Source organism: Lontra canadensis, unplaced genomic scaffold (genome assembly GCF_010015895.1).
Source record: "Lontra canadensis isolate GAN:19392208 unplaced genomic scaffold, GSC_riverotter_1.0 scaffold26, whole genome shotgun sequence".
NCBI classification, from domain to species: Eukaryota; Metazoa; Chordata; class Mammalia; order Carnivora; family Mustelidae; genus Lontra; species Lontra canadensis.
Window position 1 is genome coordinate 9,305,646 of NW_022631020.1, and position 14,985 is coordinate 9,320,630.

The window sequence follows — 14,985 nt, forward strand, 5'->3', positions numbered from 1 at the left end:
AGAGAAAGGGACAATTAGACTCCCCATGAGTGGGGAATCGATGTGGGGCTTGATCCCAGAACCCTGGGTTCATGACATGAGCTGATGTCATATGCTTAACCTATGAGCTACCCATGTGCCCCCATTATGTGTTGTTCCTAATGAAGTAAAGAATGTAACCAACTGGTGTCATCATGAAAGAACCTGTGAGTGGTATGTGACAGCTTCAGGGACAATATTCTAAGAACTCAGTAATATTCTCAATGCTGAAACTGAGCATTCTTAATTTAACTCTGAAAATTTATGGCAATCTATTTCATTATTAGCATCACAGGAACAGATGTTAAAATATTCATATTTATGGTGCCAACTGGGTGGCACAGTTGGCAAAGTGCAGGACTCCTGGTTTCAGCTCAAATCATGATCTCATGGTCATGAGATCCAGCTCCATGTTCAGCTCCATTCAGCTGGGAGTCTACTTAAGATTTTCCCACTCCCTCATTCCTCTACCCAGTGCTCATGAACACATACATGCTCTCTCTCTCTCTCAAATAAATAAATATTTAAAATATTCATTATTTAGAGTAATAATGTCTTTTTTTAGTGAGCTATCTCCAGGGACAAAGAAAATTTAATTTATATATATGCTAATAAGCATATGACCATTTGTCCTCCCATTTGAAGATGCTGCATTCAAGATATCTGAAACTAAACTTAGACCAGTAACACCTGCAGTTTCACTGGAATTAGAAATCAAAGCTCTTTGCATTTATAGTATCTGTGACTTCTCTTAAAAACTATCTGAGACACTAACTAATCCTCATATTATTGATCTACACAATAAGTCATTGCATTAATCTATTTCTTATTATAATTTATTTATATTTATATTATAATTATATATTTAACTATATATATATATATATAAGTTTAAAACAAACATGAAGATAAATTACAAATACATAGAATATTTCTTAAAAGTAAATTATATGTTTACATATAACTGGCACAAATATCAATAATAGTCCTGAATGTTTTAAAGATTATTTGGCAAGAGCAGAAATTAGTCCAAATATAGTCGGTGCACTTGCCCCTGAAGGAAAGTAACACAAAATAATTAGAGGATAATAAAAATTTTATCAAAAGTATATTATTCCACAGAATGTGTGAAAGATAAATTCTTCAGCAAAATAAAAAAGAACATCAAGTAGGCTCAGGTAGTTCTACAACTGAAGACTTAAAGGTCTAAGTCCTTAAGGACACAACTGACCCACAGTCAACTAAATTCAGTATGTTCTTCCCTTTCATGGGTCTTAGGACTGTTAAAGCCATTGTTTATCCATTTCTTTAATAAGGGACTTTTGTTTTAGCTTTATCCACAAGTCACTAAGTGACTGTCAACAGGACTTTACCTGGAATGGGCTGCAGATCTCTTTTATTGGTTCTTAGATCTGCTCTGAATTGAGTTTAAAGTGTCTATTAACCTATTTAACAAGAATGTCTAAATGCAAAATCCATGTACTTTATGTGATGCACAAATATTGCTTTATAGGCCACATATAAATTCGGTGAAAAAGATGTTTGCATGATAATAAATCGAGATCATTTGGTTATCACTACCATTTCTAAAGTTACATTTTCATACCATTTAAATTAGGTTAAAAAGGAGAGAGTAATGTTAACAATGCATTGGAAGAAACCAAAATCCACACACACATGATTTTAATAATAGTCGATATTGTGGTAAAATGAAATTTTAGTATCATATGTAATAATAAGTTATATTTACAAACATTGTATTTAATAATGACATATATTTAAAAGCTATATTGGAGGTATCACCAAAAAAAGAAATAAGGTATTAAAAACTCCATATTCAATGTTAATTATAGTCACACGTACATATGCCATCAAATGTGAAATGTTGAGGAGACTATAAAGCTCAATTTTTAACAGTTTTAAACCATATGACCTTAACAAATTAATATGTTTGTTGACAATTTAGGGGCACCTGGGTGGCTCAGTGGGTTAAGCATTGCCTTTGGCTCAGGTCATAGCCTCAGGGTCCTGGAATTGAGCTCTGCATTGAGCCCCAACATCATGGAAAGTCTCCACCCAGCAGAGAGTATGCTTCTCCCTCTCTCTCTCCCTCTGTGCTCTCTCTCTCTCCTTCTCTCAAATAAATAAATAAAATCTTCAAAAAAGTATGTTTGTTGACAATTTAAAGAAGGTACAAGTAGTTTTCTCTCAGGTGACAGTAACAGCAGGGCTAAGTACGTAACATATTTGCATTAGATATTCCTGTGGAAATTCCATGATTAAAAACTTAAATACTCGGGGCACCTGGGTGGCTCAGTAGGTTAAAGCCTCTGCCTTTGGCTCAGGTCATGATCCCAGGGTCCTGGGATCGAGCCCTGCATTGAGCTCTCTGCTCTGCGGAGAGTCTGCTTCCTTCTCTCTCTCTCTGCCTGCCTCTCTGCCTACTTGTGATCTCTGTCTATCAAATTAAAAAAAAAAAATTAAATACTCTATCTCCTTTGGCAGAGTGTGTAACAGTACTTACTTGTCAGTCTAATGCAATAATCAAAAATGCCACGGACCACAGGAGAGTAAAATAATCTCTGCTAGTGATTATTTATTTATTTATAGAACTTCTATAACTTTTCAGCTACCTGTTTGATATCACCCCAAGGATATCTCACCAAAATATCAATTTTTGAATGTTCCTCATAAAATCATCATTTCTTCCCAAAGCATTTTAACATCCTACACTTTTCCAGAGTTTCCTATCTCAAGCAAGTATACTATCATATTATCCATAAACAATCCATCACAAAGTATTATAGAAGACATTTAATAAATATTATTACTTTAATGCACAGTTTCACCCTTTCTTTGCACATATACCAATGATTTTCTTTTCTGAATTTTTGTTATTTCTTCCCTGAACTAATGCAATAGCTTTCTGATTGGACTCCTACACATTTCTGGTCCTCTCCAACCTACATTCAGTAATTAAGACAGAGAATCATATTATCACACTCAAGATCTTCAAACTAGAAATGTTTAATCAACACGAAATTCTGTATTTTTCTATGGTATTTGAAATGTGCCACAACTTTGTAAAAATAATAAAATAAAATGATTAGAGGAAAATAGAAATGACTCCAAGATCAAATATGTAATATTAGAGTAATCTAACCTAGAATCGAGAAATATTTGGAACACAGGTTTTGAACTAAATGGCTTCTACTATTTTGTAACTTTCAGTGATAACACGATCTATAAATGCTTTTCCTGGGCAGATAATGAAAATCTAGCTCTCTAGAAAAGTTTAGGAGGTTAATTCTAAATGGAAATTATTTACAGTCATAGGTCTATAGTAAATATTTCCTATGAAATATTTTAGATATTTCTCAAATTGTAGTCATACAATATGCTTTCACCTATTTATTAATATAAATTCTGATTATAAATTGTCAATGTATGTCATCCTTCCATTTCTGCTTTAACAATTTTCAGCCTAAAAACAATGGAACAAAGCAATGCCATGGCTCATTATTAAAATAATGCTGCATAATCAATATGTAAAATGTCATTTTTATAAGTTTCTCTTCCTGATTTTGGCAGATTTGAGAGATTGGAAAAATATAGTATGTTGAAAAATAGTAACAATAAAAATAACTATGCCCTCATGCCTGGAACCTGTGAATATTATCTTATGTTGCATAGTAGAACATTGTAGATGTGATTAAGATGAAGATCTTGAGATGGGGCGAGTGTCTTGGATTATCTGGGTTGTTCCTATGTGCAGTCACATGTTTCCTTGTAAGAGGCAGCCAGAAGTGGATGATTTCACCACACAGAAAGTAGTTTGTTACTGAGGAAGAGATATGTGATGAAGACTGATGTGGCTACAAGTAAAGGATTGATGGAAGCCCCCACAAGCTGGAAGAAGAGAGAAAAAGACCCTTCCCTAAAGCCCTGTCGACACCTGAAATCAGCCCAGCGAAACTGAATTTGGACTTCTGACCTCTAGAACAGAGAGAGAATAAATCCCAACAAGTTTGTGGTAATTTATTACAGCACCCATAAGAAAAAAATACATGTGATAGGCAAAGTAAATTGTTATCTTACTAGTTGATTTTCTTAACTTTTCTTGGCTTTTCAGTGGTATCAAAATGACTTTAAATCACATTTCTCATTTATCATTTATGTATCTACTCCCCTCTAATGCATATCTTTTCATTATAAAATATCAATATTGTACATCTGAATGCAAAACAAATATCAAACATTTAGTGTGTGAGTGTATCATGTTTCAATTATTCCTCCAAAACTGAAAGCTAATAATTGTAATTAGAATATCCTATTGGTAATATTAAAATAAAATATAAATATTCTCCTTCTTCCTCTCCTTCTGTGATCTCTCTCACTTTCTCCCAAATAAATAAGAAAAACATTTAAAAAAATAAAAATAATAATAAAATATAAATAATTCCTGCATTAATCATAGAGCTGTCTTTATTTCATTTTAAAAGAACTCTTTTCAGGTTCTCTTTCTAGCAATTGCAAGATAGGCTTTTTCAGGTCTACTTTCCTGCTAGTATTAACTGTAAAACCGGGACAAATTATTTTCATCTAGCTGAAAGCATCACAAAACTAATAATATAATCAGAATTTATAAGGTAGGGCCGCCTGGGTGGCTCAGTGGGTTAAGCCTCTGCCTTCGGCTCAGGTCGTGATCCCGGGGTCCTGGGATCGAGCCCCACATGGGGCTCTCTGCTCAGCGGGAAGCCTGCTTCCTCCTCTCTCTCTCTGCCTGCCTCTCTGCCTACTGTGATCTCTCTCTGTCTGTCAAAAAAATAAATAAAATCTTAAAAAAAAAAAAAAAGAATTTATAAGGTAAAAAAAATCCAAGAAAGAAGGGAAACCAAAAGAGGTGATCAAGGCATTTGGTGCTGTTTTTCTCCTTGGGTCATTTGATGATTCCCAGGGTTGAAAAGAAGAGAAGCTGAGCAGGGTCTTTTTTATTTATTTATTTTTTTATTCCCAGAATGAAAGAACTGACAATAAAAATGTGTTTCAAATGTGCTAACCTTGAGAAGGTCCTAGTGAATACTGCATGTTTTCAGGATTACACCTTTTGAAGAATGTTAGATTATATAGTGACTGAAGCTCAGGGCTGCATCATTCTTTTTTTCTTTTCTTTTCTTTTTTTTTTTTAAGATCTATTTATTTGAGAGGGAGAAAATGAGAAAGAGAGAAAACACAAGCTGCGGAAGGGGCAAAGGCAGAGGAAGAACCAGGGTCCCCATTGAGCAAGGAACTGGACGCAGGCCTCTATCCCAGAATCCCAGGAACATGACCTGAGCTGAAGGGAGATGCTGAAGCCATTGAGCCACCCAGGTGCACCAGGACTGGATCATTGTAATCTTGGAATTGATTAAGATGATCAAATTTAGTAGTGTGTCTCCTCCACTACCTGCCAGAAAGAAATATGAACTGTTTAAGCCAGAAAATAACACCATTCAAAATCACACATATTATCTACACACTTTTTATATGTAATATTTAACATTATCTCAGTAAACTAGAAATAGAAGGAAACTGCCTCATATTAGTAATAGACACTTAAAAATACCTTAGAACTAACATCATACTTAATAATGAAAGACAGGATGGTTTCCTGAAATCAGGAAACTTTCATGGATGTCTGAAATGATCAAATTTATTGAACATTGTGCAGAGTCCCTAACCAGCATGATAAGGCAAGAAACAACACAAACAATCTATTCAGATTGACAAGTAAGATAAAAATCTATTAGACAAGAAACCAATCTATTCTAAGACATTAAATAATTGTCTACACAGAAAATCCTAAAGAATTTATAAAAATATTGCTAGCAGACACGTGAAAAAATGCTCAACATCAGTCAGCATCAGGGAAATACAAATCAAAACCACAATGAGATATTACCTCACACCAATCAGAATGGCTAAAATTATCAATTCAGGAAACAACAGATGTTGTCTATCAACTGGAGAGTGTAGGAACAATTTGTAGTAAATTTAAAAATGGGAGTATTTTTCATCAATAAGAGAATGAATTGCTAATTAATGCAAAAACATGAATAAATATTATTGTAAGCACTGCATTAAATTAAAGTTTAGAGGAATGAAAGGCTACATAAAGTATAATTTCAAATATTGACATTACATGAAAGGAAAAATTACAGGGAAAGAGATTGAGGCTGAGATGCTGTGGAATACTCAAAAGAAAAGAAACATTAAGAAGCTTCCTGCTAGAGTGGCAATATTTTATATTGTGACCATGGTGGTAGTTACATGACTAAGCACAATTGCTGAAATCCATCAAACACTACATTTAACAGGTTTAATGTTAGTGTATGTAATTTATATCTCAATAAATATCACTTAAATATATAAAGAAGATGTTGCTAGGGAAATTAAAAGGCAAATCAAAACTTAAAAGAAAATGTTTGGTAAGGAAGAAGCAAAATTTGCAATATTTGCAGATACATCATACATGATACTATGTACAGAAAACCCTGAAGACTCCACCTAAAAATTACTAGAACTGATGAATGAATTCAATAAGTTGTCAAGATATAAAATCAATGTATGGAAATCTATTGCACTTTTCACTAATAATGAAGCAGCAGAAAGAGATATTAAGAAAACATTCCCATTTACAATTGTTCCAAATTTAATTAAATATCTAGGAATATACTTACCCAAGAAAGTGAAAGACCTGTATTCTGAGAACTATAAAACATTTATGAAAGAAATTGAAAATGTTGCAAAGAAATGGAAAGATATGTCATGCTCATGGATTGAAAGAACAAATATTTTTAAATGTACATACTATCTAAAGAAATCTACACACTTAATGCAACCCCTATCAAAATATCAACAGCGTTTATCACTGAACCAGAACAAATAATTTTAAAATTTGTATGGAATCACAGAAGACCCCAAATAGCCAAAGTATTCTTGATAAAGAAGAACAAAGCTGGAGGAATCACAATTTGGACTCCAAGTTAGATTATAAATCTGTAGTGATCAAAACAGTATGGTTCTGGCATAAAAATAGGCATATAGATCAATAAAACAGAACAGAAAACCTAGAAATAAATCTACAACTATACAGTCAATTAACTTCAGACAAAGCAAAAGAGAATATCCAAAGGGGGGAAAAAAAAATCTCTTCAACAAATGGTGTAAGGAAAACTGGACTGCTATATGTAAAAGAAAAAAAAAAAGGTAACCAATTTCTTACACCGTACACAAATATAAATTCAAAATGGACTAACAACCTAAAAGTGAGACCCAAAACCATAGTAATCCTAGAAAAGAACACACGCAGTAACTTCTTTGACATTGGCCCAATAAACTTTTTCTAGATATGTCTTCTGAGGCAAGGGAAACAAAAGCAAAAAATAAACTGTTGGGACTACATCAAAATAAAAAGCATCTGCACAGCAAAAGAAACAATCAATAAAACTAAAAGGCAATGGAATAGGAGAAAACGTTGCAAATGATATATCCTGTGAAGGGTTAGTATCCAAAATACATACGAAATTAGAAAACTTAACACTCAAAGAATAAATAATCCAATCTCATGCCTGCCAGAATGGCTAAAATCAACAGCACAAGAAACAACAGATGTTGTTTAGGATGTGTAGGAAAAGGAACATTTTTGCACTGTTGGGAATACAAACTGGTACAGCACTGTGAAGAATAGTATGGAGGGTCTTCAGAAACTTAAAAATAGGGGTTCCTGGGTGGCTGAGTGGGTTAAAGCCTCTGCCTTTGGCTCAGGTCATGATCCCAGGGTCCTGGGCTCGAGCCCCGCATTGGGCTCTCTGCTCAGCAGGGAGCCTGCTTCCCTTCCTCTCTCTCTGCCTGCCTCTTCGCCTTCTTGTGATCTTTGATAAATAAATAAAATCTTACAAAAAAAAAAAAAACTTAAAAATAGAACTACACTACAATCCAGCAATTGCACTACTGGGCATTGACCTAAAGAACACAAAAACATTAATTCAGGGGCACCTGCGTGGCTCAGTGGGTTAAAGCCTCTGCCTTCAGCTCAGGTCATGGTCCTGGGGTCATGGGATCCAGCCCGCATTGGGCTCTCTACTCGGCAGGGAGCATGCTTCCCCCTCTCTCTGCCTGCATCTCTGCCTACTTGTGATCTCTGTCAAGTAAATAAATAAAATCTTTAAGAAAAAAAAGAAATATTAATTCAAAGGGGTTCCTTCCCCCACCATGTTTATAGCAGCATTATTTACAGTAGCCAACCTATGGAAGCAGCCCAAGTGTCCATCGATGGATGAATGGATAAGGAAGTGGTGTGTATCCAATGGACTATTGTATAAATAAAAAAAAAAGAAAAGAAAAAGAATGAAAAGCCATAAAAAGAATGAAATTTTGCCATTTATAATGACATGGATGAAGATGAGTGTATAATGCTTAGCAAAATAAGTCAGAGAAAGACAAATACCATATGATTCCACCCCATATATGGAATTTAAGAAACAAAACAAACAATCATGAAAAAAAAAGAGAGAGAGAGAGACAAACCAAGAAACGGACTCTTAACTATAGAGAACAAACTTATAGTTACCAGAGAGGAGGTGGGTGGGGAATGAATTAAATAGGTGATGGGGATTGGGGGAGAAGTGCACTTGTGATAAGCACTTGTGATAGGAACTCATTCATCACTGGTGGGAATACAAAATGGTAGAGCCACTTGGGAGAAGATTTGGTAGCTTCTTAAAAGCTAAACAGTCTTACAATACAATTCAGCAACCACACTCCCAGATATTTACCCAAATAATCTGAAAATTTACACCCACACAAAAAAACTGGCATGTGAATGTTTCTAACAGTTTTATTTGTAGTCACCAAAAACTTGAACTAAGATGCTTTTCAATAGATGGAAGATTCATACTATGGAATAATACTCCATGATAAAAAGAAATAAGCTACCAATTATGAAAAAAAAAACATAGATGATTCTTAAAATGCATATTGCTTAGTGAAAGATGCCAGTCTATAAAGAATATATGATTGTAATTATACAGCATTCTGGGGGGAAAAAAAACATAGTAATGGCTGGAGATTTAGGGGAAAATAATATAATGATGCATATAACCAAAACCATGCTCTGTGACCCATTATTCATTTCCTGTTTATACTTTCCCAAAATGTGTACATTACTCACCAAAAGACATATACCATATATATACTGGCATGTTCGTAATAGCATTACTGTTAGAGTCTGTATTTAGGGAAAACACAGGTAAAAAATAAAACAATGTTTAACAATAGGAGAATGCTAAATAAAATGTGTTGTGTTTATAGAATAATTCTTTTAATGTATACCATGTAGTACAAAAGTAAACTAAAATTTGCTACATATACCTAATCGATGAATCCCATGAACATAATGTTGAATGACAAAAGCCAAATATAAAAGAACACATTCTATATGCTCTGTTTTATGTCATCTATATGCTCCATTTATCAATTTTAGAGGGTCACAAGTAAGCTGTGAAGCCAAGTTCTAAAACAGGTTTACCACACTTATTTTAAAATACACTCAAGTCAAATATACCATGTTGGCAGTAACAAAGTCGAGTAATGTCAAAGAACATTCCATGTGGTGGATTCATTAAGGAGAGATTCAGAAAATTAAATCAAAATGTCTTGCTAATTATGAAGTTGTCAGTGTAAAGGTAAAAGAGGAATCATCTGTGGCAATCAGATTTCTGCTTTGTGTAAATTGCTGATGAAATGATGGACAGGAAGAAAAAAAGTTTGGAGGATGAAGTTAGAAGCAAAATTTAATTTTAGAATATTAAGTTGGAGCTTCTAGGGAAATACTTAAGTCCATGTTGACACTTAAGTTCGCTTCATCGTAAAAATATTTTTATTATAGACTGTTTATTTTTGTAAAAGGTATCTAGTGTTTTGCTTGGTTAATAAGAGAAAAAATATCCTTGATTCTCTCAGACCAAATATTATTTGATTTGTTTTAACATTTCATTTTCTCAATCTAAAAATGCATATAATTAATTGTGTATATTAAATATTTTATATAAAAATTCATTTTATGTCTATTCCATTATGTTATCTGATTAATTGAAAATGCAATCTAAAATATTTTTAAATATTTTCAAAAGCTCTGGTTGATCTAAAAATGTATTAATTTGATGACACACCAAATCTAAAAAATATACTTGTATATATGCTCTCTTAGTGACTATAATCAAAGCGTTATAGTATAGTTTGCATAAGCTGAAGTCATTTTTGGCAAGAAAAACTGTCAAAATATATAGTAAGCTTAAAGTGTTCTAGGTCTGACCAATATTGACCCTTACTTTGGTAGAATAGCTAAATATTTTCTATTCAGCTCTACCCATACTGGTTATTATGAAAGCATTTAAATATTCATTAGAGATAATATTTTTTTGGAGAACTTCCTACTTTTCTTCCACTTGTCTTCATCCAGGCGTTTAACTCATGCTTATTATGGGTTCAGCTCTATCCTAGTCACTGTAATTAGAATGCTGCATAATATTCCCTGCTCTCAAAAAATTTACAGAAGATTAGAGCAACAAATAAGCACACTGCAATAGTATCATCATGTAAAACATGTAATAATAGGTATATTCTTTGAAATAGGGGTAAACAGAGGCAGAAAAGCCAACATAATGTATGTATCAGTATCTCAATGGCTCTTGAGGATGAGAGGAATTTGTAATAAAAATAGAAGAATGAAAGAGAGTTATTGGCACAGAGAGCAGCACATGTAGTCACCAGAAGAGAAGATAAAGAATGGCACATTTGGAGAGTAGTAAGAAAGTCACAATAAATTTAGCACAAAGTAATAGCGGCCTATAAAAGACTATAAGGATAAACATGGGTAAGTTTATAAAGGAATGCTTATATATATGGCACACTAAAATGTCTGGACTTTTTCCTGAGGGTAATGGAAGCTCTTAAATACTATTAGGCAGACAAGGGGAATGGAGATATTTGCATTTTAGAACCATTTTTATGTCTTCACTAAGAAGTATATATATTACAGGACAAAAGAAAAGCAGTAGTAAGAAGAATCTGGAATGGCTGTGGGAATCCAAGTCAAAAACAATAATGTTGCCACACAGGAGTAAGGGACAGGTGGTATGTAGAAAAGTGAATGCACTTAACAAATAATTAGCAGGTAGAATCAGTGGAATTTGATAATTAATGGGCTGCCAACATGATAGTAGAGGAAGTTGTGAAGGGTGAGGCTTAGGTTTCCAGCTTGTGTAATTGTGGATGGAGATGGGAAACACAAGAAAGTAAAAAAGATCTGGTGCGTAGAAGTCTGCGACTTGTTAAGTTGAAATCTCTTGGGAATTGCTCAAATGTATTTCTTGAGTGGGTAGTTTAATTTATGGCTTTACAATAAGTCAAATATTGAATATGGATAAATATGTGAGAAAAAATAAATGTACAGAACGTAGCTAAAAAAATGCATAGGACCATCACCCAGAAATGATGCTCAGAGTAGGAAGGGGCTTAAAGGCTAAAAACAGGAAAACCAGCAGAAAAGTGCCAAGAAAAGGAAGACAATTGTGATAGTTTAACAATAGCAACATAGACAATAAACGTTAAGTAGAGGGATAAAAATTATCTACCGGGTTAGAATTTGTAAGTTCTTTAGTAATTATGTCAGCATCAGTTTCAGCAAAATCATTCCGATAGAAATGAGCCTGCAGGGGCATCCAGGTGGCTCAGTTGGTGTCTGCCATTGGCTCATGTCATGATCTAGAAGTCCTGGGATCGAGCCCTGCATCAGGCTTCCTGCTCAGCAGAGAGTGCTTCTTCCTCTGCCCCCTCTACCTGCTTGTGCTCTGTTTCTCCGTCTCTCTCTCAAATAAATAAATAATAAAAAAGAAGTCAGCCTGCATTATAATGAGAACAAACTAAGAAGCAAGGCATTTGATGGTAAATTACAGATTCCACTGATATGAAGCTTACTAAAAGGGGAAGGAAATGGATAACAGTAAGTAGAGATTAATGGCCAAGGTTTTTTCTTAACGTGTAAAATGACAACTTGCGTTAATTTCACATGTAAAAATAAATTAGAAAGTTCACTGAATGAGTGGGACTTCTGGAAACTTAGGATATCTCTTCCCTTAAAAGGCAACAGCAACCTGGAGAAAACTTTCAAAACATCCATTCCTGGAACTAAGTAACTGAACAAAAGCATGCGACATACAACAAACTGAGGGGCATTTATTTAAAGAACACTCGGAACTTCCAATTTCCTGTTCTGCATGTAAGGACCTTCGAAGTCACCACTCTGTCCCAAAAACAAGTAACATGTTGAACAGACTCAAAAATCAACAACTCTTCTTGGACTTTGTGGGAGGGAAGGAGAGAGGGCAAACTACTGTTCCCAAGTTGGAGAGACAGGCAAATACAGAGAGTCATGGCCTGAAGAGTATTTCATGAATGGATTCTTAAGAATGTTAGCCCTGTACAATGATGCGCTATACCATTAAAATAGATTGAATTTATTGATTTGCGATATACATAATGATTTTGGACTTAAAAGGCTAGCCCGCATAGTTGGAGATGACTCAAGAGTTTGAAATACTGACTGAAACTTTATTTTCAATTGTGTTGGCTCAGATTCAATTAGGCTGAGACACTAAAAATGTCCCAGAATAATGAAGAGAAAAAAAAAATCCCGAAGGTTTAGAGAGATGGGAATGCTGGAGTGTAATTATCATATGCTACTGCCAAAACCACCTGCTTGATATACTCTCCAGCAGGTCAAGCATCTATGCAGTTCACTAAAACTTAAGATGCACTGATGAGGGTCATAACGTGTCCTCATGAACTCTATTGTGGCTGGTTTGTAGACCACAAATGATGAAGAGAAATGGCATCACTGAAATGGGTGAGATGATTTCCTTGAGTAAAATTACACCATGAACAATAGACACAAATATTAGTACTTAATAATAAGAGACAAAGTGAGATACCATAATAGACCATAACAATTAAGTGGTACTCAAAATACATTGTTTGACATCATCTTTGCAGTGGCTAATTAATGATGGATGACTGGCAATAAATATGAGATTAATAACCTAATTATTATTTGATATATATTATAGAAAAAATCTTTTGGTTGAGATAAAATTTATTTGTATTGTCACAGTGGAAAGTAATTAAACTATTCAAAGTTCTGTGATCCCTTGAGTTAGTAAGAGGCTAGATTTTCTCATGGAAAGACCCTACAACATTGAGAAATACAAACTATAATTACATTTCCAGGGCTATCTCTAAAGGAACTGAGACCATTTTAAATATGACAGAGTACTAGAAAATGGGAATTATTCAGGACTTTTGAGGTTACATAGACATTAACTTTAATATAATGCAATTTTCTGAGGACCAGAAACAATACTCTGCCTATGGTAGTGAGAGATAGAAGGAAATTTTGAAACAAGGCCATCTCACAGTGGAATAGTAGCCTTGCAGTCTTACCCTGTAATTATTTTATCAGTTCTTAAATGAATAATTAGAACAAACATAATCTATACTATCTCAGAAGCTCAACTTTGGCAGGCATGCCTTACTTTTTCTTTTCCATAATCATAATAGGCATAATCCAAAATCCCAACATTGGATTCTGGATTGATGGATTGAAAGATACTTTTATTTACTATATATTCTCCCCAAACTCAATTTACACCTACTGGGCAGGTGTGACCATTGCACCTGTTTCACTTAGAAACGTGTCCAGGTGTGCTCAATATATGAAAATGTTCATCATAGCTTTTAGACTATGAATAGTGCCATAAATTACTCTTACCAGGATAACGAACCAAATGCATAGCTTATATTTTAGGGAACTGCCGAAATTAGTGCCACAATGAAAGGACTTGGAAGATGGAGAAATGTAGATTCTCATCACACCCCCATTTACTTAGTATATTTCTTATGTAAAAGGAAGATGAAATCTAACACTAAGTTATGGTTTACAGTCTTAATCAGATGGCTCTTCCACTTGCAAATGCTTTTCCTGATATGTTATCTCACCTGGAACCAATTTTACCCAGCACTTAGTTTGCAGCTCAGCTATTGATCTGGCAAATGCTTCCTCTCCTTTATACAAACTTAAAATGTATTACCACAAATTGTTTGCTATTATCTGGCTGGGTATGACAGTACAATTTCATGGTTTTGCCTCAGGACCATGCCAACCTTCCTATTTCCACCCATGATCTCTCCAGGGCTATTTGATGTCTAAATCTATGGATTTATGTCAGTCTTTAATAACGTAATTAAAAGCTTACTTCTATTTAGGTATTTATCTCATTGTGGGCCAATAACAAATAGTTTTCAAATCAGTCCAAGACCATGAGACTTTACTTTCAGAATCACTGTTCAAGTTTAACAAGATCTTAATTATAACCCAAGACAATCACGGGGGCCAATTAAATTCATGATGTCATGCTAATTGTATCTAATTAAAACAAAACAAGAGAAAACTAACAAGTCTATAAGATTAATGTGTCTTACCAATGGTATGCATCTCAGATAATGGGAGAGAAATCCATTAATAATAGGGTCATGCATGAATCCACAACCTTGGTGAAATTTCTCTCCAGAGGTCTTGACCCTCCAAAATAAAAGATTACTTTTTTATATCTTTCACTGACTTTCACCAAAAAAATAGGAGTAATTCTTAATGGGACTTTTGCAAATGTAGAGGTAATATAAGTCATATATAAGTGTGTTTCTATGGTTCACTAGTGAGATAACCATTAAGTTGCCAATTTGAGTAGGGCTCAGAGCAAGAGAAGACTTTGCAGCAATTTCAGTCTGCTATGAAAGCTATTCTGTTATTTTTGCCTCATGACCAAACAGATCTAAATATAATCTATGTACCCTTGACATGTAGAATATTGT